Source organism: Hemiscyllium ocellatum, chromosome 12 (assembly GCF_020745735.1).
Source record: "Hemiscyllium ocellatum isolate sHemOce1 chromosome 12, sHemOce1.pat.X.cur, whole genome shotgun sequence".
NCBI lineage: Eukaryota > Metazoa > Chordata > Chondrichthyes > Orectolobiformes > Hemiscylliidae > Hemiscyllium > Hemiscyllium ocellatum.
In genome coordinates this window covers 94,347,896-94,375,038 of record NC_083412.1, presented here as the reverse complement: position 1 = coordinate 94,375,038, position 27,143 = coordinate 94,347,896, and the positions used below count along the sequence as shown (strand labels likewise).

General features: G+C 44.7%; 1 protein-coding gene across 1 annotated transcript in view; it reads right to left on the bottom strand.

The window, feature by feature from the left end:
* Window positions 1–414: 414 nt before the first annotated feature.
* The window catches only part of nrip1a (nuclear receptor interacting protein 1a), a 184,486-nt gene continuing 157,757 nt past the window's right edge, over window positions 415–27,143 (bottom strand). Inside the window, exon 2 of the transcript XR_009645300.1 lies at window positions 415–462. The gene's annotated coding sequence lies outside the window, so the exon portion shown is untranslated. The remainder of the gene's footprint in view (window positions 463–27,143) is intronic.

Sequence of the window (27,143 nt, the reverse complement as noted above, 5' to 3'; positions counted from 1 at the left end):
GTGGTTCGTCTAACACTGCAGTTTCCAGTTATGCCACCCGGGGAGCTACTGAGCTCCTGAGACCAGGGTAATTACCTGCTCACTGCTCCTATCAGTCAGAAGTGTTATACAGACTGGAGGACTGGGCTTAGATCCAGGCGGATAAAAGGGAAATACAGTGGATGCAGGAAATCCGAAACAAAGAGAATGCTGGAAAAGCTCAGCAGTTCAATTTAAGTGGAGTTTGCCCTGTGCAAAGTTCAGAGTTTTCCGCAACATCAAATATGATCGCCACATCATTCAAGAGGTGTCAGGATTGCACATTGCAACTTGTTCACTTACCCAGGATCTTGATTTTCGGGTCAGTTTCCGTGTTGGAGTAGGGTCCAGGAGACTTGGATCAGCGACATTAGCTCCACTTGCCAAGGCTTGGTTATTCGAATGAGTTTTAACAGGTTCATAGAGACTATCCATGGAACCCTCCTGAGTACAATGAGATCAAACCAAGTTGTTAAAACAAAGACATGATGGGGTTGGTGTCAAGTCTCAGACAGGGCAAATTACCATTTTCAACCAATGGGAAATTAGCCACATCCTGTTGATGTGGAATAGCATTATCATTGTCAGAATTACACATCTTAGTGATTATTATTGACCAGATCTGAAATGGACCAGTCACGTAAATACTGTAGCGAGAAGAGCAGATAGGCATTGGGATCCTGCAGTGAATAATTTCCAACAACCCCAAAGCCTGACTTCCATTTGCAAGGATTAAACATAGAAATGTAGAAAATAGGAACAGGTTTAGACCACTTGGCCATTCATTGTGGCCATGGCTGGTCATAATGTGACATTATATTCCCCAGTTGCCTGGATGGGTGCAACTCCCAACACTTAAGAAGTTCAACCATCCAGGACTCAGCAGCCCACTTAATTGTCAACCCATCCCACAGCTTAAACATTCACTCCATCCATTACCAACACATGATGGCCATTGTGTGTACCATCTACAAGAGACAACTTACCAGAGCACCTTCCCAACTTGGAACATCTCCCAGCGAGAGCATCAAGCACAGCAAGACACATGGGAACACCCCCATATGTGAGCTCCCTCCAAAACACACACTTTCTTCACTCAGAATTATATTGGCAATTGTCACTAAATCAGAATCCTGGAACTTAATTCCTAACAACACAGTGGATGTACTGACAACAGACATTTTAAGAGTGGAGAGTGAGGTAGTGGTGCAGCAGCTATATCATGGGGCAGAGACTCTAAAATCCCAAAATAATATGCTAGGGACGTGTTCAAATCTCACAGTAGCGTATTAATAAATTGAGCTTTCCCTGTAATCGTTATCATTAAAGCAAATCTGATTCAATAATTCCTGTAGGGAAGGAAATCTGTCATCCTTACCTAGTGTGGTCTACATGTGACACATAAGACATAGGAGCAGATTTAGGCCAGTTGGCCCATCAAGTCTATTCCATCATGCGATTATGGTTGAAATGCCTCTCAACCCTATTCTTCTGCCTTTACCACATAACTCTTAATCCCCCTTACTAATCAAGAATCCATCTGAAATAACTCCATGAAGGCTGATATCCTGTTACCCGGTCACCCTTTATTTACACATGCATAGTCCTTGACATTAACCTGGCTAGTTCAGAGCCAGCTCTCAGAGTGAACAGAACCTCTGATGCTTTTATGTCTGTCAGCCAGGGAACCCTGATTGGACCAGGTTAACTACCCCCAATCAGGAAACTCATATTATATGACATCCACCTTGCTTAAATTTAATGACTTAGTCTCTGCAGCCTTCTGCATCAATGAGTTCCACAGATTAACCACCCTCTGGCTCAAGAAATTTCTCCTCATCTTGGTTTTAAAGGGTTGTCTCTTTATTTTGAGGCTGTGCCTCTCATTCTTGTCTCTCCTGCTCGTGGAAACTTCTCCTCCATGTTCACTCTATCCAGGCCTCTCAGTATTCTGTAAGTTTTAGTGAGATCCTTTAAACTCCATCAAGTACACACCCAGACTCATCAACCGCTCTGCTATGACAAGCCCTTCATTCCCGGCAACCATTCCCGTAAATCTCCTCTGGACTCCCTCTAATGACAGTACATTCTTCCTTAGATACAAGGCCCAAAACTGCTCACAATATTCCAAATGCAGTCTGACTGGAGCCTTGTACAGCCTCAGCAGTACATCCCTGCTCTTGCATTCTATCTTGAAATGAATGCTAACATTGCATTTGCCTTCCTAACTGCCTAACTGAATTTGCATGTTAACCTCAAGGCAATTCTGAACTAGGATTCCCAAATTACATGTTCTTCAGCTTTCTGAAGCCATTTGCCATTTAGAAAATAGTCAACACTTCTATTCTTCTGACTAAAGTGCGTAACCTCACACTTTCTCACATTTAATTCCATCCTCCACATCTTTGCCCACTCTCTTGGCCAGTCCAAGCTCTTCTGCAGCCTCCCCACCTCCTCAACACCACCTGTCACTCAATCTATATTTGTGTCATCTGCAAACTTAATAGCAATGCCTTCAGTTCTTTTGCCCAAATCATTAATGTATAACATGAATAGTTGTGGCCTCAACACTGACCCCTGTGCAACTCCTCTAGTCACCAACAATGATCCTGAAAAAGACTCCTTTATCCCCACTCTCTGCTTTCTGCCAGTCAGCCAACCCTGATGAAGGGCTTATGCTCGAAACGTCGAATTCCCTATTCCTGAGATGCTGCCTAACCTGCTGTGCTTTAACCAGCAACACATTTTCAGCTGTGATCTCCAGCATCTGCAGACCTCATTTTTTACTCAACCCTCTATCCATGCCAGTACCTTGCCCCTAACACCATGGGCTCTTATCTTATTTTGCAGCCCCCTGTGCAGCACCTTGTTAAAAGCCTTCTCAAAATACAAATACATCACGTCCACTGGCTTTCCTTTGTCTAACTTGTTCATTACCTCCTCAAAGAAGTCTAACAGATTTGTCAGGCATGACTTTCCCTTGATGAAGCTGTACAGACTCAGTCCTATTTTACCATGAACTTTCAAATACACCCTGATCTCATCCTTAGTAATGGACTCTAAAATCTTACCAACAACTAAGGTCAGGATAATAGCCTACAATTTCTTGTCTTCTGCCTCCCTCCCTTCTTAAACAGGGGTGTTTCAATGGCCATTTTCCAATCCTCTGGGACCATCCCTGACTCCACTGATTCCTGAACGATCACTACCAATGCCTTGACAATCTCCCCAGCTATCATTTTCAGAACTCTGTCCAGCAGTCCATCAGTGCAGATGATTTATCCACTGTCAAACCTTTTAGCTTCACTAGCACCTTCTCCTTAGTGATGGCTACTACACTCACCTCCTGACTCTGTCTAGTCTGCTAATGGTGTGAACTGATGCAAAGTACCTATTCAGTTCCTCCATCATGTTTTTATTCCCCATGACTATTTCTCAAGCCTCATTGCCCAGCAGCCCAATATCCACTCATGCCTCTCTCTTACCTTTTGTTTGATTGATTGATTTAAGTTATTGTCACATGTACCTAAGTTTACTAAAAAAACTTTTTTTTACGTGCGGTACAGGTAAACAAGGATGTACAGAGCATAGGGTGCTTTGATAGAGTGAGGCATACAGGTTACTCTGTACAGGAGGTGCACGGAGCAGGATCAACATTAACAAGATCAACATGATTTGAAGCGAGAGAGTCCATTCAGCAGCCTAATAATGGCCAGGAAGAAGCTGTACCTCAACCTGCTGGTGCATGTGTTCAAGCTTCTGTATCTGCTGCCCAATAGTGGAGGTTGTAGGAGAGCACTACCAGGTGGGAGGGGTCTTTGATGATGTTGGCAGCCTTCCCACAGCAACAAGGTGTCCATGGAGGAGGTTGGCTTCTATCATACTATATACCTAAAAAATCTCTTGCAATTTTCTTTTATATTACCAGCAGCTTACCCTCATATTTCATTTTATCCTCCTTTTTATTTTTAACTTATCCTTCTGCTGGTGTTTAAAGGATTCCCAAACTTCTGGCTTCCCATTAATCTTCTTTACACTATGTGTTTTTTCTTTGGCTTTCATTCTGTCCCTGACTTCCCTTGTTAGCGGTTGGTTGCCTCATCCTCCTCTCAGTATGTTTCTTCTTCCATGGGGTGAATTTCTGATGGCCTCCTGAATTACCCCCAGATATTCCTGCTATAGCTGCTCCACCATGTTCCCTGCTAGGTTTCCCTTCCAATCAACTCTGGCCAGCTACTCCCTCATGTCTTTACAGTTACTTTTACTCAATTGTAATAACAATTCCAGCTTCTCCCTCTCAAACTGTAGACCGCGTTCTTTCATATTATGGTCACTGATCCGAGAGGTTCCTTTACCTTCAGCTCCCCATTCAACTCTGCCTTATTACACATCACCAAATCCAGAGTTGCCTGTTCCCTACATGCTGTGCCAAAAGAGTTCTGCTAGACATTCCATGAATTCTTTTTCTTGAGATCCGCTACTAACTTGATTTTCCCAGACCACCTGCATATTGGAATCCTCCGTGATTATTGTAATAGTGATTTGCTTACATGTCTTTTCTACCTCCTGATTTATTTTCTTTCCCACATTCCTATTCCTGCTGGGAGGTGTGTACATAATTCCCATTAGGGCTTTTTGCCTTTGTGGTTCCTGAACTCACCCAGATTCCACACCTTCTGACTCCATATCACTTCTTGCCATTGAATTAATTTCATTACTTACTAACAGGGCAAACCCACCCTCTCTGCCCCCTTTGTCTGTCCTTTCAATAGGACATATATCTTGGGATATTTAGTTCCCAGACCTGATCCCCTTGCAGCCATGTATCTGTGATACCCACAACATTATACTCACTAAGTTCAGTCTGTGGTATAAATGCATTTACCCTGTTTTGCGCACTGTATGCGATAAGTGTAATATCCTCAGTCTGATGTTGACTGCTCCTTTCTCATAATTGTCCCTTTATCTGCTGTGCCTGAAGTTAGATTCCTGACCCTTTTGCTTATTCTGGAAACTTTAATCACCTCTACTGACCTCCCCCACCACCCCACATGCCCATTCTGTTTCTCATACATTTCCATGCAACTGAACTCATCCACCATCTCCCCCCACCCCCACAACTTATTTAGTTTAAAGCCCATTCCACAGCCCTAGTAATGCTCTCGGTCCCAGCATGATTCAGTTGAAGCCTATCCCATTGGAACAGCTCCCTCCTTCCCCAGTACCGGTGCCAATGTCTTATGAATTCAAACCCATTTCTCCCACACCAATGTTTGAACCAGGTATTTACATATGTAATCTTGTTGACCCTGTGTCTTTCATTCATGGCTCAGGTAAAAATCGAGACATTATTACCTTCTTGGTTCTGCTTTGTCATTAGTAATCCTGCTTGCTCATATTCCCTCATCAGAACCTCTTTCTACCAACAGCATTAGCATCCACCTTTCCCTTCCCACTCCAGTTCCTCTTCAGCCCTAATGAGATATCCTGTACCTGGGCACCAGGTAGGGAGCATAGCCTTTGGGAATCTTGACCCTGGCTACAGAATAGAGTCTATTCCCTGACTATGCTATCCCTGATTACAACTACATTTTTCTTTTCTCCCCCTTCCTGAATGGCTCCCGTGTATCAAGATGCTATGATCAGTTTGCTTCTCCTCCATAGCCCCCACTCTCACCCACACAGGGAGCAAGCATCTCAAACCTGTTCAACAAGCTCAAGAGCTGAGGCTCCTTCAATACTATCTCCTGGGTCCCTCTACCTGCTTCATTCATAGTCACAACTTCCCAACCCTGACCATTGGCTGAATTCGAGCTAGTTAATCTAATGGGTGCAGCTAAAGCTGGTTTGGTGGTGAACATCGATTTCAAATGGTTGAAAGTCTCCTGGCATGGTTCTGTCCACGGAAACTTTGTGTTCTTCTTCAGTAAATCGGTTAACAGTGCCACTACACTGCTGGCGTTTGGAACAAAGTTCCGATAGAATCCGCTGAGTTCTAAGAATCGAAGCACCTCTTTCTTCGAGGTTGGTCATGGAAATTCCTCGGTCTTCATACTTGCATTCCATGGGGTCAACCTTCCAAGACCGACATTATGTCTCATTATCTCCCACAATCCCATTCTTCTGCATTTTGTACAATAGCCTACTGTGGGGAACCTTATCAAACGCCTTGCTGAAATCCACATACATCACATCAACCTGTTTACTCTCATCTACCTGTTTGGTTACCTTCTCAAAGAACTCAATAAGGTTTTTGAGGCACGACCTACCCTTCACAAAACCATGCTGACTATCCCTAATCAAATTATTCTTTTCAAGATGATTATAAATCCTATCTCTTATATCCTTTTCCAACACTTTACCAACAACTGAAGTGAGACTCACTGGTCTGTAATTACCAGGGTTGTCTCTACTATCCTTTTTGAACAAGGGAACCACATTTGCTATCCTCCAGTCCTCTGGCACTATTCCTGTAGACAATGACGATTTAAAGATCAATGCCAAAGGCTCAGCAATCTCCTCCCTGGCTTCCCAGAGGATCCTGGGATAAATCCCATCCAGCCCAGGAGACTTATCTATTTTCACACTCTGCAGGATTTCTAATACCTACTCCTTGTGAACCGCAATCACAGTAGCCTGTATCTCAGTATTGTCCTCAACAACATTATCATTTTATAAAGTGAATACTGTCAAAAAATATTCATTAATTGCTTCCCCTATCTCCCCTGACTCCACATACAACTTCCCACTACTATCCTTGATTGACCCTAACCTTACTCTGGCAATTCTTTTATTCCTGACATACCTATAGAAAGACCGAGGGTTAACCCTGATCCTATCCACCAACAACTTCCCATGTCTCCTCCTGGCTATTCTGAGCTCTCTCTTTAGGTCTTTCCTGGCTACCTTGTAACCCTCAAGCGCCCTAACTGAGCCTTCACATCTCATCTTAACATACACCTCCTTCTTCCTCATGACCAGAGATTCCACTTCCTTTGTAAACCATGGCTCCCACACTCTACAGCTACCTCCCTGCCTGATAGGGACATACTTATCTAGGACACTCAGGAGCTTTTCCTTGAATAAGCTGCACATTTCTAATGTGCCCATCCCCTGCAGTTTCCTTCCCCATCCTATGCTTCTCTTCTCTCCCTCTTTCTCTTTGCTCAGCCAAGAACCTTCTGTCTCTCTTTCTCTTTCTCCCTCCCTCTCTTTGTTTATCTTCTAATTCCATTTTCCTCAATTAATTTAAGTTCTGTTCGCCGAGCTGGAAGTTTTTGTTGCAAACGTTTCGTCCCCTGGCTAGGAGACATCATCAGTGCTCTGGAGCCTCCTTCGAAGCGCTTCTTTGATGTTTCTTCCGGTATTTATAGTGGTCTGTCCTTGCCACTTCCGGGTGTCAGTTTCAGCTGTCCGCTGTAGTGGTTGGTATATTGGGTCCAGGTCGATGTGTTTGTTGATGGAGTTTGTGGATGAATGCCATGCCTCTAGGAATTCCCTGGCTGTTCTCTGTCTGGCTTGCCCTATGATAGTAGTGTTTTCCCAGTCGAATTCATGTTGCTTGTTGTCTGAGTGTGTGGCTACTAGGAATAGCTGGTCGTGTCGTTTTGTGGCTAGTTGATGTTCATGTATGCAGATTGTTAGCTGTCTTCCTGTTTGTCCTATATAGTGTTTTGTGCAGTCCTTGCATGGTATTTTGTAAACTACATTAGTTTTGCTCATGTTGGGTATTGGCTCCTTTGTTCTAGTAAGTTGTTGTCTGAGCGTGGCTGTTGGTTTGTGTGCCGTTATGAGTCCTAAGGGTCGCAGTAGTCTGGCTGTCAGTTCTGAGACGCTCCTGATGTATGGTAGTGTGGCTAGTCCTTTTGGTTGTGGCATGTCCTCGTTCCGTGGTCTATCTCTTAAGCATCAGTTGATAAAGTTGCGTGGGAAAACACTACTACCATAGGGCAAGCCAGACAGAGAACAGCCAGGGAATTCCTAGAGGCATGGCATTCATCCACAAACTCCATCAACAAACACATCGACCTGGACCCAATATACCAACCACTACAGCGGACAGCTGAAACTGACGCCCGGAAGCGGCAAGGACAGACCACTATAAATACCGGAAGAAACATCAAAGAAGCGCTTCGAAGGAGGCTCCAGAGCACTGATGATGTCTCCTAGCCAGGGGACGAAACGTTTGCAACAAAAACTTCCAGCTCGGCGAACAGAACCACAACAACGAGCACCTGAGCTACAAATCTTCGCACAAACCTTGAATAATTTAAGTTTTTCTACCTCTACTGCACTTGTCTGTTTCTCTGACACACCTAAGCATTTGAGTAATTCCCTTACAATTTCAGTTTTAGTTTTGTCCTTGGTTAAACCAAAATCTGGCTTCTTTGCTAATCCTAAAAACATGGCCTTTTCCTTTCCTTCTAAACTTTTTTGGCAAATTTGAGAATCATCTTCAAATCCCAGAACCTCTTTAGCAATTTTAAGAGCCCCTTCTCTCACTGTTAATCAACTACACGTCACTGAAATTAAAGAAATGATCTCACCTATGTTTTATTTAAAGATCTAGGACACTAACCTGCAGGCGTTTAAATCTGCTGGAATTTTTCATATCCCCAAATCTATCCAAATCATGGATCCGAGCCCCCAAACTGTTACAACACAGGGTGAACTTTCCAGCTTAATTTAAATAAAGCAACACTGAAAAGATTTATCCCACACAGTAATCTGTAAAACGTTGAGTAGCCAAGAGCTATTTAAAGTAAAAAGTAACAACTTTATTTCTTAAAGTTTAACAGAGAATAATTAACTAACAACTACACAGATATAGAATCCCTACAGTGTGGAAAAAGGCCCTTTGGCTCACACTGACCCTCCAAAGAGTAACCCACCCAGACCACCACATTTACCCATGATTAATGTACCTAACCTTCACACCCCTTAATGTACCTAACCTTCACACCCCAGCCAAGTCATCAAACCCACACATCTTTGGATTGTGGGAGGAAACCAGAGCACCTAGAGAAAGCCTACACAGACACGGGGAAGAATGTGCAAACCCTACACAGACAATCACAATTCCCAAGGCTGGAATCGAACCCAGGTCCCTGGCACTGCGAGGTAACAGTGCTAACCACTGAGCCACCATGCCACCCACGTACAAGCCCTTACTCTAACCTATGTTTTATCTCCTTTCTCTAATACTAGTCAGATAAACCTCCCAATTAAGATTTACAAAACAACATTTGTTATCTCAAAACCAGGCAGCTTTCGGTTCTTCTATTTGGATCTTCCGGTGTCTTCTTCTTCTTCTTAGGAATTTCTGCATCATAGATCACTAATCGAAAAGTTACTTTCAAGAGAGCTATTTTTTGAAACAGCCTGTTTACATGCTGGGCTTGGCAGTTCTCCTCTCAACTGTTCAATTTTCCCTGATCTTATACCCCCAAAGCATGGGATTGTATCATTGTTTTTTAAGATTGTCAATATACTCAATTCAAACTGGATTGGAGATTGGTACTTTTCAGCATATAATTTAAACTGATTGGCCTAATATTTGAATTTGTTTTTGTCTCCAGCCAATATGCTAATCGAGTTTTTCGACCAAGTGTTACATTGTTACCTTCTCAAGAGCACTTGGTGCTGTGTCCGGTATTTCTGCTGCTTTTAACTCTCTTAAAGTGCACCCACATCTTCATAACAGAGACTCAAAAAGAGTCAGCACATTCCCAATGTTAGGATGGTTAGAATGGAAGGGAAAGGCTTCAGCAGAAAGATACACATTACCAATGAAGAGGAAGTAAACGAATTGTGACTTAAAAGCTAAAAAAGTACTCTCATGTCATGAGAGTGTCAATTGTTGTTGATTCCCACACATCCTTGAACTATGTGGCTCTCTGGGCAGCCATGGGGCAACCACGTTGATTGTCATGGGTCAGGAGTCACGGGTAAAACAAGCCAAGTCAGGATTGCAGATTCCATTCCTTAATCTATTGGAGATGAGTCCATGAAAAGATCAGCCATGAACTTATTGAATGCCGGGACAGGCTCGAAGGACCAGACGGCCTACTCCTGCGCCAGGTTCTTATGGTTCTTCTACTCATGCCAGCCCTACCAGTGAACGTCAGCACGCTGTTCACCTATGGGGTGGGGCGCAGTAAGGGGACAGTAATCAGGGCAAGATCAACCTTCAGCCCACCCCAGAGTCTGGGTCTCACTGAGTTGGGGCATATGTTTGGGTCAAATGTTGATCAAAGCACTGGGTCTTAGGGAGGAAAAGATTGGCAGAGAGGGTTTGGGGGGAGGGTTAGTGAGGGAATTCTGGAGATCGGGAATTATGTTGATGTTGTGGTGTCAGAGAACCTGTTTTATATTTAAGGGTGAGATAGATTTGTGATCAGTCGAGAATGAAGGGTTACAGAGAGAGGGCAGGGAAGTGAGGAATGCCAGGGATCAGCCATGATCCTACTCAATGGCCTACTCATGTGCTTATTCCTTATTGTCTATACATCATTCTCGATGCTGGTGTGATGAAAGGAGCAACAGAACACATAATAGTCCATGGTCCCAAGTCTCTTGGACTTTGTACTTTCCTCCTTCTCATTTTAAAATACACAATAAAACCTAACTTTATTTGTCCTCCTCTCCTAATATTTCTGTCTGCAGTTCAATGTCAAGTTGAGCATTAAACACCTTGAATTGTTTTATAATATTAGAGGTGCTATATAAATTCAGATTGTTGGCCGTGTCCCTGCGGGGGAATTAAGTCTCGGGATACATACACCCAAGCAGGCGAGAGCACAGTTTACAATCAAATAGGCAGCCACACGTTATACAAATATAACCCAGCAGCAATCTGTCTACAACCTTCACACAAGGAACTTAGCAGAGAGTGAACTTACCAGGGAGAAACAGAAGAGGTTCATCTTCGTAGTGAAGAGAGGGCAAGGTATGGGCTGTTCGACGGGGTAGGGTGGGGAAGGATAAGTGAAAGAGTATCCTTTCGAGAGACTGACTATCTCTATCCTATTGCAGACAGGCGAAAACCAGCGAGAGACTCAACTGTCAGTGCAGAGATTAGCACTGGATGAAGCATTGCACTAATCTGGATTCAAGGCCATTAAAAGCTCAACTGAATCACGTTGCAATCTGTTTCCTTTCCTCAATTGCAAAACACTGCATTCAAACCCTTGGATCCAACCAACATTAACTGATATATTCTAGACCTGAAACTGTTAATGGGACTGCAGAGTGATTAACTGGTGCCTGGGATTTGGAACACTGGTTCTGATGAATAGTCCCACCAGGCGAGAAACATTATCCTTCTTTCTCTCTCCACAGAAGCTGCCTGAACAGCAAGGTTCCTCCAAGACTCGTGCTTGTTTCCAATTTCCAGCACCAGCAACATTTTGCTTTCATTACCCAGTTATGCGAAACCTTTCTCCTTGAAATAGAACAGGTTAAGAGGAAATTTGTTAGACGCTGTTCAAAATCTTGGAATGACTTTAATGTAATGGAAGATATTAGGAAACAAATTCAATGGTAACTTTCAAAAGCGAATTGAGTAGAACTTTCTATTTTCTCTATCCTTTCCCTCATTGGCAAGAACACCAGTTGATGCCCATCCCTAATTGCCCTGGATCTGAGTGACTTGTTAGGCTTTTTCAGAGGGCATTTGAGAGTCAACCACATTGCTGTGGGTCTGGAGTCACACGTAGGCCAGACCAGGTAAAGACAGCAGATTACCTTCCACAAAGGGCATTGTGAAACAAATGGGCTTTATCAAAATCAACAATGATTACATGGTGGCCATTAGGTTCACTTTTAACTCTACTTTTTAAAAAATTTAATTTAAATTTCACCGTTTACTAATTTCAGCACTTATTTAATTAAATTGTAATATTCCCACCTAACAAATGCCAGGCATTGGCCATCTCCAATAAGAGACAATCTAATCCTTGACATTCAATGGTGTTGCCATCACTGAATCCCCCACTAGCAATATCCTGGGGGCTACCACTGATCGCTGGACTCGTCTCAAACACAAAGGCTACAAGAGCAGGTCAGAGGCCACGAATACTGCAGCTAGTAACTTCCTGACTCCCCAGAGCCTGTCCACCATCTACATGGCACAAGTCAGGAGTGTGATGGAATGCTCCTCACTTGCCTGGATGAGTCCCGCTCCAACAATACTCAAGAAGCTTGACACCATCCAGGACAAAACAGCCCACGAGAAAGTGGGGACTGCAGATGCTGGAGATCAGAGTCGGGCGTGTGGTGTTGGAAAAGCACAGCAGGCCAGGGAGCACCCAAATAGCAGGAGAATTGAAGGTTTAGGCATAAGCCCTTCATTAGGAATCTGCAAAGCAGCCCACTTGATTGACATAACATCCACAAGCATCCACTCTCTCCAGCACCAATGCTCAGTATTAGCAGTATGTACTATCTACAAGATGCGCTGCAGAATACACCAAAGATCCTCAGACAACGCCTTCAAAACTCACAACCACTTCCATCTTGAAGGACAAGGGCAGCTGATGCATGGGAACACCACCCCCTGCAAGTTCCCCTCCAAGCCAATCACTATCCTGAATTGGAAATATCTCACCGTTCCTGCACTGTCACTGGGTCAATATCCTGGAATATCCCCTAAGGCACTGTGAGTCATACATCAGCACATGGACTGCAACGTTTCAAGAAGGCAGCTCACCCCTACCATCTCAAGGGACAATCAGGGACAGGCATGAATTGCTGGACCAGCCAGCAACGCCCACGTCGGATGAGAGAATAAAAATATCTGCTTTCATTGAATACAAACCCTAGTCCCCAGAATATTAGTCTCGGACTCTGGATTCCTCAGCCAGTGATACTGTCTCCACTGGAAGGGAAGAAAGATACGGGTCCATGGGAAAAAGACCAGGGTGGGGGAGTTCATTGGTCTTTTTTACAGGATCCTTTACTCGTGTCTGAATGTTCTGTTTGTCAGCTATTATATCCAAGAATTTAAAGAAAACTGCAAGCAGCTTACTTTTCTTCAAAACCAACACCTTTTTGACACAGATGATCTTAATACTCAGTGGGATGGAGACTAAAGTCACAGGATCACCACAGGAGCAGAGAGCTGCTGTCTTATGAGAGAGAGGTAACTAGTTTGGGGCGGCACGGTGGCACAGTGGTTAGCACTGCTGCCTCACAGCGCCAGGGACCTGGGTTCAATTCCCGCCTCAGGCGACTGACTGTGTGGAGTTTGCACGTTCTCCCCGTGTCTGCGTGGGTTTCCTCCGGGTGCTCCGGTTTCCTCCCACAGTCCAAAGATGTGCGGGTCAGGTGAATTGGCCATGCTAAATTGCCCGTAGTGTTAGGTAAGGGGTATATGTAGGGGTATGGGTGGGTTGTCGCTTCGGCGGGTCGGTGTGGACTTGTTGGGCCGAAGGGCCTGTTTCCACACTGTAAGTAATCTAAAAAGTAGCAAGTTTAATCTGAGGGCTACCACACTTCCCCAGTGACCGCAGATTGTGCAGGAACTGAACCCATTCTGTCGAGTCATTTTGCATCACATTGTGCTGGGCAGGCTCGAAGGGCCAGCTGGCCTACTCCTGCTCCTAGTTCTTATTTTCTCCTGAAGAAGGGCTTATGCCCAAAACGTCGAATCTCCTGTTCCTTGGATGCTGCCTGACCTGCTGCGCTTTTCCAGCAACACATTTTCAGCTCTGACCTCCAGCATCTGCAGACCTCACTTTCTCCTCCTTATTTTCTCCTACTTCGTATGAGCAATCCAGCTAAATGTCACTTGGATGTTAGCACACAGGAGTTATCACACATCCATATCTGTGCACAATATGTCTAACTAAGCTTGACAGCCTCCAGTGTTGATCAGGACTCTAGCTTCTTGCTGCAAGTAAACCCAGGGAGAAAAGAATCTTGGAGAACATCAAAAACAAATGACTTCTTCACCTCTGTTTACTATTTCTATCAGACTTGGACACCAGGCAAGTGGAGGGTGTTTGCCTGACAACCAAGAATCAACAAATCCAGTAACAATGATCCTGTTTGCTTTCCTATTGGCTGTTGGGAGGTGGACTTCAGTGATGATGTCAACGTAGGGTGTGGGATGACATAGGTCAGAGGTTACATGATGAAACCTCCAGGAACCTGTCAAACTCGAGTTGGTAACCAAAGATATCAATTTAATAATTGTACCACAGCTAATTGTATTTTTATTTTAGCCACCTTAGAAATGTTTCGTAAATTAGTAACCTAACCTCTATTGAAGAGGCACCTCCATTTGCTTCAATGGAAAACAGATTAAAATTGATGTATTCACAGGTTATGTTCTCTAGATTTAATCTGTTCAATTGTGCTACTTTGTCATTGTGAGTCAGTGCTGTCATTCAAACAAATACATTCCAATCCACTAACCTCTTAGTCATCTGTGAGGATTAAACTGTTCAATAACAACAGCATCATTTGGCCTGAGCAGAAACTGAGGTCATGCTGTAATCTCTCAGAAGACAACTTGATTATTTCCATCAAATTCAATGTTAGTGGAGCTTAACGCCTTGGTCTATAGCCGTACAATTAAAGAAGATTTACATTTCTGTGGTGACCTCCAATGACCCCAGGTTGTCCCAAAATGTTTGCGAGTCACTGATGCCTTTCTTTGAGGGGTAGTCACTGCTGTGATGCGGGCAGCCATTTTTATACACAGCAGGGTCTCACAAACAGTAGGTAGTCATGGGCAGATCTTCTTTCTATTTTATCAGTGAGATTTGGACGAGGTAATGAGCATTGACCACAGGACCCCAGGAGAAATCTCTGGGATAAGACTTAAATGATAGAGGGAAATATAGTGGTAAAACAGGAAATGGCAGCTACTGTTCCCAAGTTAGAGTTGTTGTAATGACAGGTCAGTGAGTTCTCAGGAGCAGAGAAGATAGGAGCAGGATTAGGCCATTCCGCCCATTCAGGTTGTTCTGCTGTTCAATATGATACATGGCCGATCATTTAATTCAAATCCATTTTTTTAATCACACAACCCCTACTGATTTTTAATACCTCAAAGGTAGGGGGAATAAATAGACAGTAGCAATTGTGCCTCCAAAACAGAAGGAGCCCCCCGTTACTATGTAGTAAAAAACGTCTCAAGCCTGAAGGAAGGTAGTTCATTCACCCTCGTCTAGTTGTTGTAAACTGTCACTTTAACCAATGAGTCAGAGACTTCATAAATTGTGAATCAGTCACTCTGTGCCTCCTACAAACAAGTGTGAGCATCAAGAGAACAAAGGAATTGTTGAATAGTAAGTCCTGATAAGCCAAAAGGATAATTTCATTGATCCTCAGTGGACAGGAACCAATGATCTTTCCCTCCATCCATAACCCCAACGTTTATTTTTACATCTATCTGTGTCCGTCCCTATTTGTGTGTGTCGGGAACAGTCATATAAGGGGGTGAGAGTTTTAACTAATTGTGCTACATGTAAACAGTTTGGAGTTGCTTATCTGTGACTAGAACCTACTTATTTGTAATCAATAGTTATACTTGTAGTGTACACAAATCTGGTCTGTGCTCTGTCAACCTGGATTTAAAAGACAGGGAAATTAGGAAATTTTGTGCAGTTCTATAAAATATTACTTTTTGGGAAGACTCTAGAAATAACAGGACTTGATTTCTAGCACGCAACCCAAGTCAGTCACTAGAAGTTTTACAGCCCTTGGTCCATTGTGTCCATACTGGTCATCAAGCACCTCGTTACTCTAATCCCATTTTCCACCCCTTGGACTTTGGCCTTTATCTATGAAATCTCAAGTGTTCACCCAAATACTTAAGTGTTCTGGTGGTTCTTGCCTCTACCACCATTTCAGGCAGTGAGTTCCAGATTACCTCACCACTCTCTGGGTGAAAACATATTTCCTTATTTTCTCTTTAAAAGTCCTTATTTCTACGCCTCCTGGTTATTCTGTCCACTGCTGTGAGGAAATGTTTCTTCTTAGATACCTTATCTATGTCCTCATAATTTTATACACCTCAATCAGATCTCTCCCTCAGCCTTCTCTGTTGTCAGTAAAACAATTCCAGCCTACCTAGTCTCTCTTCATGACTGAATCACACCAGCTCAGGCCATTACTGGTGAATCTCCTCTGGACCCTCTCTAGTACAATCGCATCCTTCCTACAGTGTGGCTGTCAAAATTGTTCCCAATGATTCAACTCTATTATAAACTCTGTACACTAGTAATCAATGGCTTGACTAATAAAAGGGAGTATCCCACATACCTTTGTTATGGATCAGATCAAACCCCCTCAAAATATATTAAGAAGGTAGTTGAGACCCTAACCTTTTCTTATTTTAAAGGCGTTGTGTTTCAGATGCAACTAGATTGATCAAACTGCTCGACATTAAGCAAAACCCAATTTATTCATAGAAGGCAATTAAGATTCAGCAAGCGAAAAATATAAAAGAATTGGTTCAGCTGTAACTCTATCAAAATGTTTAACAAAACAATAGATACAGTAACTATTACAAATTAACTGTTCCAGAGCAGTAAGATCCCATAAACACACCCTTGTCAAAAGGCAGTTAGAAAGCTGATTGCCTCACGTTCAACTCCAGGAGCAGGAAGAGAACCCCCAGCTTTTAGATATAACTGAGAGAGGGCAGAGAAATAGCTTTAACTTCTTCAAGACCTCAACAGTAACAGCGACTGAAGAACAAAGAAACTAAAAATCCTGACTCTGTGAGAGCCTGACCACACCTGTTTAGGTTGCTTCTACTGTTCCAACTTAAAAAAAATCCCAAGGCCTCATGAACTATTTACTTTATTGGTTTTCCAAATGGACAGCTCAGCACCTGCCTTAAAACCTCACTTTAAAACAAAACAGGACAAAATAACCTCATTAAGCCTTAGTATCGTCACGCCGTCTTCACCACCTTGTCCACTTGTCTTGCCATCTTCAAGAATCTATGGACATGTACACTGAGCTCCCTCTCAACCTCTCTGCTTACAGTCACAGTCATAGAGATGTACAGAACGGAAACAGACTTCTTGGTCCAATTTGTCCATACCAACCAGATATTCCAACCCAATCTAGTCCCATTTGCCAGCACTTGGCTCACATCCCTCTAAACCCTTCCCATTCATATACCCATCCAGATACCTTTTAAATGCTATAATTGTCTCAGCCTCCACCACTTCCTCTGGCAGCTCATTCCATACAAGCACCAAAAAAAGTACTCCTGAGGTCCCTTTTAAATCTTTCCCCTCCCACTCTAAACCTATGCCCTCCAGTTCTGGATTCCCCCACCACAGGGAAAAGACCTAGTCAATTCACCCTCTCCGCGACCCTCATGTTTTTATAAACCTCTTTAAGGTTATCACTCAGTCTCTAACACTCCAGTGAAAACAGCGCCAACCTATTCAGACTCTCCTTAATAGCTCAAACTCTCCAACCCTGGCAACGTCCTTGTAAATCATTCAATTAGATTTAATTATATTACTTACAGTGTGAAAACAGGTCCTTAGGCTCAAGTCCACAACGACCCTTCAAAGAGCAACCCACCCAGACCCACTCCCCTACCTTTACCCCTTCACCTAAGACTATGAGCAATTTAGCATGGCCAATTCACCTAACCTGCACATTTTTGGACTGTGGGAGGAAACCCACACAGACAGGGGGAATATGCACAAACACAGACAGTTGCCTGAGTCAGGAATTGAACCCAAGTCTCTGGTGCTGTGAGGCAGCAGTGCTAACCACTGTGCCACCTTGCCACCCACAAACCCTTTCAAGTTTCACAACATCCTTCCTATGAGAGAGACCAGAATTGCGCACAATGTTCCAAAAGTAGCCTAACCAATGTCCTGTACAGCCACAACATGAACTCCCAACTCCTCCACTCAATGCTCTGCCCAATAAAGGAAAGCACACCAAACACCTTCTTCACTATCCTATCTACCTGTGACTCCTTCCTTCCTGGGAGCCTATCATTCACTGTGTACTCCCTTGCCTTGACGGCCATTCTGAAAGAATTATGACGCTGTGCTTCCCAAACATTTCACACCGTGCCCCATTTCGAAAATCCTGTGATATGTCTATGAGTGTAGTGTGTGTGGGTACACTTATGAAAACAGGGGGCAGGGAAAGAGAAGACATGAGAGCGCGAGGGGTTGCAAAGAAAATGACAACCACTACTGCGTCTGAGCTTGTGACTCCAAAATTACAGCCTGCTGCCTCTCTTGCAACTTTGGCAAGTATCGTGGAAACATTTGACAAAGCTGTCCTGTCTACACAGACTTGAGATCAAATTGCAACCATGCAAGAGTTCTCCATGTGATAGGAAAAGGATAAGTCAACGTTTGAGCATTGGCCTTTCGTATTTCCTGGAATGTAATGCCACCTTCAGTTCAGACAGAGAGCTCTGACTTCAAATGGTTACCCAGTGACCTGCAGTGGAGAGCAGATCTTCGTCAATTCTTCAGGGAGGCAGCTCAGCTGAATGGCTGAGTAATAGTCACTGCTAAGTGGCCAGTTCTTTGTTTCATTCATTCACAGGATAAGGGTTTTGCTGCCTGGGCCAGCATTTATTGCCCATCCCTAACTACCCAGAGGGCTGTGAACAGTTAACCACATTGCTGTGGGTTTGAGTCATGTGTAGGTCAGACCAGGTAAGGATGGCAGATTTCCTTTCTGTAGTGATTGGAATGAGGTTGACCAGGTGAGTATGACTTTCCTGATTGGGCCTGTTAACTTGGGACCATCAGGGAGCTCTGGCAGACCAATATAACCAGGAGAGCACGCAGTGTCTACCAATTCCCTCGAGCTGTTCAGGGAGAGATGGGTACCACAGGGATTGGAGTGTCTCATTTCACCCTCCAACATTGATTTTGATTTAATCCCTGCCCTCCCCTTCACTGTTTTGATCACATAGCATTGCCCTTTGATGTGAAGGGCACTGTCTGTCACAGGCCACACGGGTGTTTCCTTTCTTCCTGGTGGTGGAAACTGAATAAAGATTCGTGCACCTAGTGTCTTTCACTGTGTCTCACACCTGCGCACACACAACATGGGTGCTGGGGGAAATATAAACACTCCCGCTGTTTGTGTGGGATAGTGTCAGGGAAAATTTAAAATAAACAGGAGATTTTTAATCTCCTCAGTTTAGGGCACTGACTCCGTGCTGGCTGGCTACAGCTAGTGTTCACAGATTCTGTTGGTTTCTGCTTTTGGGGCGAATCTGATTCCTGAACAGGCAGATCCACACAGCAAGTTTATTAACTGGTATTCTTTTTTATTGAGGACTGATTTACAAACTGGCTGATCATCACAGTCAATGTGCCACAGGTGTACTTTAGTTTTCATGAGGAAACTGTTGTTTCACTGGCTGGGTACAGTTGCTCATTTCTCTTTTACTTTGAGAAGAGGACAATGTTGATTTTGTGGTAGGACTTAACCCCTGCACTGTGGTTTTCTTTGGCTTCTTTTGCATGTGTTTTCATTGTTTTTAGTGTTTGGACTGAACCACCTGTGAGAAAATGCATTTCCAGATGAGCTGTTCCTGTGGGTAGGCCTGGCCCTTTGTGGGTGACTAGGCCTCTGTAAAGACTGACCACCTGTGTGTGTGCTGGGAGGTGAGCATTTGCTGCATCCTTTAATGGACTCTGCCTTCAGGAGGGGACCAAACCCCTATGAGTTAACTGCACCTTTCCAACGTACTGTGCTCCTGAGAGTGGGCCTGGTTCTCTGTGGGCGGGCAACAGTGAGGACTACAGATGCTGGAAACCTGAGTTTAGATTAGAGTGGTGCTGGAAAAGCGCAGCAGGTCAGGCAGCATCCGAGGAACAGGAAAATCGACGTTTCGGGCAAAAGCCCTTCATCACAAATAGAGGCAGGAAGCTTCCAGGGTGGAGAGGGGCTGGGGGGAAGGTAGCAAAGAGTACAATAGGTGAATGGGGTGGGGATGGAGGTGATAGGTCAGAGAGGAGGGTGGGGGAAGACAGCAAATAGTACAATCGGTGAATGGGGGTGGGGATGGAGGTGATAGGTCAGAGAGGAGGGTGGGGGAAGACAGCAAATAGTACAATAGATGAATGGGGGTGGGGATGGAGGTGACAGGTCAGAGAGGAGGGTGGGGGAAGGTAGCATATAGTACAATAGGTGAATGGGGTGGGGGTGGAGGTGATAGGTCAGAGAGGAGGGTGGGGGAAGGTAGCATATAGTACAATAGGTGGATGGGGTGGGGATGGAGGTGATAGGTCAGAGAGGAGGGTGGGGGAAGGTAGCATATAGTTCAATAGGTGAATGGGGTGGTGGTGGAGGTGATAGGTCAGAGAGGAGGGTGGGGGGAAGACAGCAAACAGTACAATAGGTGAATGGGGGTGGGGATGGAGGTCAAGCAGGTCGGGGGTGGTTTGGTTAATACTCGGGGTAACCGGGAACTGGTGGCTAATGTCCGTCCCGGAGGAAAGCGGGCTTGGGAGGGTCGGTCAGTATGCAGGGTGAGCAGAGACCGAAAAGCCGACGACTATCCTGCAGGAAGGCTAGGCAAGGTGCAGATGGATGTCAGCTGTCTTTATTTACAGCTATATTGGGTCTGTGCTCCATGCACTGTTTCTGATTTGATTGCACTGTGTTTGTTACTGTTATCTTTGTGATGAATAGAAATGGGATTTAAGGCTTGTCCTCATCTTCCTGAAAATTGGTTGAATGGTGGGGTTTGGGATTTGGCTTTGCTGCCCTTTCCCGTGTATATAGTGTGGTTTTTGTGAACTGCTACTTTCTGTTTATTGTTAACTGTATTCAGTACTGTTTAATAAAATAAAAAATATACAACAAGGAGTTTTAGAATCTCCTCAGTTTTTACTCATTCTGTTGACTCCTGCGTTTTGGGGGAATATGATTCCTGAACTGGCTGATCTAAACACCCAGTTTGTTAACTGATATCCATTTTTATTGAGGACTGATTTCCAAACTGGCTGACATCACAGTCAATGTGCCACAGGTATATTACAGCCCTCATTGGGGAACTGTTGTTTCACTGGCTGGGTACAGCCTGTCTGTTACTCTTTTCTCTTTTACTTTGAGAAAAGGACTATGCTGATTTGGTGGCAGGGCTTAGCCCTTGCACTCTGGTTTTCATTGTTTTTTTTTGTATAGGTTTTCACTTTTTTGGTGTTTGGACTGAGCCCTTGTGAGAAAATACATCTTACCAGATGAGCTGTTCCTGTGGGTAGGCCTGACCCTTTAGGCCTCTGTAAAGACTGAACACCTGGATGTGTGCAGGGAGGTGAGCATTTGCTGTGTCCTGGAGTGCAGGCATGGACTCTGCTTTCAGGAATGGACCAAACGCCCTGTGAGTTAGCTGAACCTTTTACAATGTACTGTGTTCCTGTGAGTGGGCCCGGTTCTCTGTTGGTAAACTAGGCCTCCATGGAGACTGAACACCTGTGTGTGTGCTGTGGGATGTGCATTTGCTGCCTTCGGGAGTGGACTCTGCCCTCGGTTGTGGACTCTGTTTTTGGCAATGGACTCTGCAGTTTAGAGTGGACTCTATTTTTGTCAATGCACTTTGTGCCTTGGAATGGGCTCTGTTCCTGGGAATGGACTCTACATTTTGAAGAGAACTGTTTATGGTAATGGACTATGAACCATAAGGGAGTCTGCTTATTGATGATTGACTCTGTCTTGTTGGGTTTATCATCTGCACTGTCTTGTGTGTCCCTGGATCTGGCAGCCGTTACTGTGAGCTGGGAGGGCATCCTGAAAGCTGTAACCCTGAGAGCCGATGGGTGGGTAGACCGTCCTATGAACTCAAAGGTGGGTCAGTTGCCCCAAAAACTGGAGGGTGGGTAGGCCACCCTGATGCCAGTTACCCAGAGAGCCAGAGGTGGGTAGGCCATTCTGAGCGTTATTGTCCTGAGAAGGGGTAATCGAGATGGGCTGTCCTAGAAGTGGCTGGAAGGTGTGTCAGAGCAGTCCATGGGCCAGACGGTGCATTGGGGTGGGCGAGAGCTAGTTGGTACATAAGGGGCAGACTGAGAACTGGAAGGCGGGTAGGCCATCCTCAGCGCTGTCACCCCAGGCAGGCACCAGGGCGGGCTGTTCTAGAGGTGGCTGGAAGGTGCGAAGGGCGGTTAGGGAAGCTGGAAGGTGGGTAGGACATCCTGACCAGTGTTGTCCTGGGGGTGTTGGGAATCAGGACGGGGTGGCTGGACGGTGTGTCATGGTGGACCGAGAGCTGGGCGGGCTGCCTTCGAGTGGTCAGTAGGTGGGAGGGATGGGTGAATTGTTGGGGTGTATTCTCTGCATAGTTTCCTATCTAATTGAGCTGCCTTGTATGTGTGTGCTACTGTTCCTGTTTTGTGATGACTGCAAGTGGGATTTGAGGTTTGTCCTCACTCCCCTGGTTGAACCGTGGGGTTTGGGGCCTGGCTTTGCTGCTCCTCTCCCTTGTAAATTACTGTTTCTCTGTATACAGCTGTTAATGTTAATTATTTGTAAACTGTAGTGTTTAATAAGATTTAAAAAAAAATAAACTGGAGTCTCCGTCTCCTCACTCTCTGGACTGGCTCTGAGTTGGCTGGTGCACATGTAACTGAGGGCTGACTTGGTGACGTGATATAGCCTCTGTGGTGTTACTTCACTTCTCTGGAGGACATTCATGAACCAGCTGGCTGTTTATGACAATTGGCAGAAATGATCACTAATAGTTTCCATTAGGTTAGCTTTTTAATCCAATTTTATCGAGAAACTGAATTCCAATTTCACTGACTGCCATGTTGGGATTCAAATGCACATTCCTCGACCGTTGACCTCAGGATGTGGATCACAGCGACATCTGCACCAGATAGTTTCCTCCTTATAAGGCATTCCTTTTTAACTCACAGGATGTGGGTATCATTGGAAATCCTAACATTAGTTGTCCATCCCTGGTAGCCCATTGAAAAAGTGTCAGTGAGTCACCTTTTTGTTTACAGCTGTGTGGCTTGCTCGGCCATTGCAGAATCCAAGTGTGGCACTGAGGGGGACCACCAAGGGGGCTGAGAGACAAATGGACCTTGGGTAAGGCTTGTGGGAAAGGTAGCCAGGAATGCAGTAGGTAGATGGAGGTGGGGGGTGGTATTGGTGATATGTCGGAGAGGAGGGTGGAACCAATTAGGTGGGAAGGAAGATGGACAGGTAGGACAGTTCAAGAGGGCAGTGCTGAGTTGGAAGGTTGGATCTGGGGTAAGGTGGGGGGGGGTGGAGGAGAGATGAGGAAATTGGTGAAATTGATGTTGATCCCGTGTGGTCGGAGGGTCCCAAGGCAGAAGGTGAGGTGTTCTTCCTTCAAGTATTGGGTGGCTAGCATTTGCCAGAACTTGCATGTCCTTGGCAGAGTGGAAGGGGGAGTTGTAGTGATCAACCACAGAGCAGTGGGGTTGATTGGTGTGTGTGTCCCAGAGATGTTCTCTGAAAGCTGGGTTAAAGACCAAGCACGCTGATGTGAGACTCACAACACTGCAGTGTGACATCTGGTCTAGAGTGTGTTGCTGCCTGACCTGTCATGCTTTTCTCGCGACTCTGATCTCCAGCATCCTCACTTTGTCCCAGTGTGAAAAGGGCAGTCAGTTTCCTTCCTGAAAGACTGTGCTTTTTAATATAACAATCTAGTAAGTTTTAAGATATCAACTTTTTGTTCCTCGTTTACTTAATTGATCAGATTTAAATTTCCCAGCTGATGGGACAGGATTTGAACCCACTAGTCTAGGTGAGGGATGATGTGCTGGGATTGGGGCAGTCCAGAGGAAGGATGACTAGGCTGATGTGGGAGAGGTTATGAGGAGAGGTCGAGTAGACTGGGCCTAAATTGTTGGAATTTAGAGGAATGAGAGGCAACCTTACAGAACTTGGGGGACTCGACAAGGTAGATGTGGGAAAGGTTGTTTCGCCTTATGTGAAAGTCTAGAATCAGAGGGAATAATTTGAATATTAAGTCACACATTTAAGACAGAGATAAGGAGGAGTGCCTTCTTTCTGAGGATAACAAATCTGCATAATAACTTACCACACAGGGATGTCAAGGTTGAATCATGAAGCTTTTTTTAAATCATTCATGGGACAAGGGTATTGCTGGCGAGGCTGGCATCTATTACCCAGAGGGCAATTAAGAGTCGACCACATTGCTGTGGTTACATGGAGGCTAGATCAGGTAAGCATGGTAGTTTCCTTACCTAAAGGGCATTATGAGTCAGGTGAGTTTAGACTCTTTATTGCAGAATTCAAACTCCACCATCTGTCAATGGTAGGATTTGAACCCAGGACCCCAAGAACACAGCCTAGGTCACAAGATTAACAGCCCAGCAATGATACCACTGGGCCAGCGCTGCCCCATGCAGTACACTCAAAGCTGAGATAGACAGATTTTTAAATAGAAAGGGAATGGACGGTTGTGGGGAAAAGGCAGGATGATCTGATCAGCCAAAATCTCTTTTCAATGGCGGAGTGGGATAGATGGGCTGAACAGCCAACACCTGCTCCAACATCTTATGAATTTACAGTCATATGGCTTCTGGATTACAAATCATAGCACGAACCAGCAAGTACTTGTGGTGCAGTGGTAGTATTTCTCCCTCTGGCCTAGGTGGCTGGGGTTCAAATCCTGCCTGTTCTGGAAGTGGGTTGGAATATGTCTGGAGAGTGTCCATTGAAATTATCTGCCCCATTGCTTATGCTAATAAAGCCATATGTCTGTTTTCAGTCAACCTCTTCCAGCATGAGAAGAGACTAAATTAACAAATAATTCACTTGGCTTCTTGGATCAGTGTTTCTGTTCTGGTTGTTATAAAAAGATAAGCCTGCACTGTTCCACTTTCATCAAACAGCTTTGTTTTATTGGGAGCTCAATGTAATCCGCTCAAAGAGACCAAACTGACCGACTGAAAAAAGTTATCCTGACCTTCTATCTGAAATGGGCCCAATCTCAGGGCAGAATGTTATTTACACGATTCCTACTGCTCTTGACCCCATGGCTTTCCCATCCCCTGGAGAACTGGCAAGACAAACATTATTAACTCCAAACTGACTTCCGAAACATAGAACTCCATCCCAACGCGGACACTTATCGGCCATTCCCGGGACACTGTCCTGGATCTCCCTGCCAGCTCTCCCTGCAAGAGTTACATCACCACGAAGACCGTTGAGGCTCTCAGGGTGAATGCACCATCACAGCCTCACGGTTGACTCTGGATCAGTTACTGCAGCTGTCACTGCACTCATTAGTCCGCAATGGATGGTTCTCTGCCATAGCGGATGTCTTCAGCCAGGGGTTGGTGAATCTGTAGAGCTCATTGTTGCAGTGAGCCCTGGAGGCCACTGAATATTCAAGACAGGTTCTTGATTAGTAAAGCGATCAAGGGTTACAGGGAGAAGGCAGGAGAGTGGTATTGAGCAACTTATCATCTGTGATCGAATGTTGGAGCAGACTCAATGGGCTGAATGGCCTAATTCTGTTGCTTTTATGTTCTGTGGATGATGTGTTGACCTTTGAGAAAATGTTAGTGTCACTTTACAGGGTGGATTGCAGGTTTAAAATACCATAGTTCCTCAGATTTTACAGTGATTGGTTAAGACCTTCTTCACTGGAGTTTCAAAAGTGAGGGACTCTCATAGAAACCTACAAAATTCTAGCAGGACTAGTCAGCAGGAAGGATGGTTCCTGATGATCCAGGCGAAGGATAGGACCAGGGGTCACAATTTAACGGTACAGGGTAGGCCATCTAGGACCAAGATGAGGAGAAATTTCTTCATCCAGAGAGTGGGGAGCCTGTGGAATTCTCTACCACAGAAAAGGGTTGAGGCCTAAACATTAAATGTTTTCAAGATGGAGTTAGATCTAGTTGTTAGGGTGAAAGGGATCAAAGGGTATGGGGAGAAAGCAGGAACTGGGGACTGAGTTGGATGATCAGCCATGATCATATGAAATGCTGGAGCAGATTCAAAGGGTTGAATGGCCTACTCCTGCTGATGTTTTCGATGTGACATACTGTGATCTTTGATCTGACCAGCCCATATTACCATTTACATCTTAGTTTATTTTGGCCTTGTCCCAACTTTCCTGAAATGACCCTCAGTAATAGAATCATAGAATGTGTGGAAAGAGGCCATTCAGTCCATCAAGTCCAGTCAATGGTCCAAAGAGCATCCCACCATAACCTGCCCCACCCTGCCCGTATAATTCCACATTTTACCCTGGCAAACCCATCTCACCTGCACATCCCTGCACATGATGGATAATTTAGCATGGCCAATCCATCTATCCTGCACATTTTTGGACAGTGGGTGGAAATTGGAGCACCCAGAGATTACCCACACAGACTACTCCCTTCTCCCTTACGTGCTTATCAAGACTTTGCTTAAAATCTTCAGTACCATTCTCTGCAACCACTCCCTACATTAGTGATTTCCATATTTCCTTCAGGGTAGACCTGGAGGTTATCTGATGTAGGTCTGTAAAATCCCAGAGGGATAACAATGAGTCTCATGGTAGAAACATCCAGTTTGATAGTCTGGCACAAGGAGACAAACTTAGAAACTACCCCAGAGGAGGGATAGACAAGATGTTAGGTGGTTTTCATTCCCAGAGAGCAGAGGATTTCCAGGGAATGGGAAAGGAAGCAGGGAAGTGGGACTAACAGGATTATTGTTTGAACGAGCCAGGATTGAATTGATGGGCGAAATGGTCTCCTGCACTATTCTGGGATTGGATTGCTGGCTGAGGCATTGGGTGCTGACTCTCTGCTTGACTACTAATGGCGATTAAACTCGTCTGGGATAAATATTACGTCACAGAAAGACTAAACAGTCTAACAGTTATCGTGCACACAGTCAATGCAGTCTCCTGGTGTGGCTTTGATTGTCAGAGGTGACTGGAGAGGAGTTTTCCAGGGTTTTCTGAATTCTTCCAAGTGTGTTTTTTAATCCTCTGTTATTTATTGCCTTTCCCAGTGGCTTATGATGAGTGGGCTGTGGGCGGTAAGGGAAAGAGTTAGTCACAAGTTGTGATGAGTGTTGGATACATTTGATGGATCAGTTGTTCATTTCCTCTCCGTCCATTTGCAACTATCTGACTGAAGCTTTGACATAATGCAGAC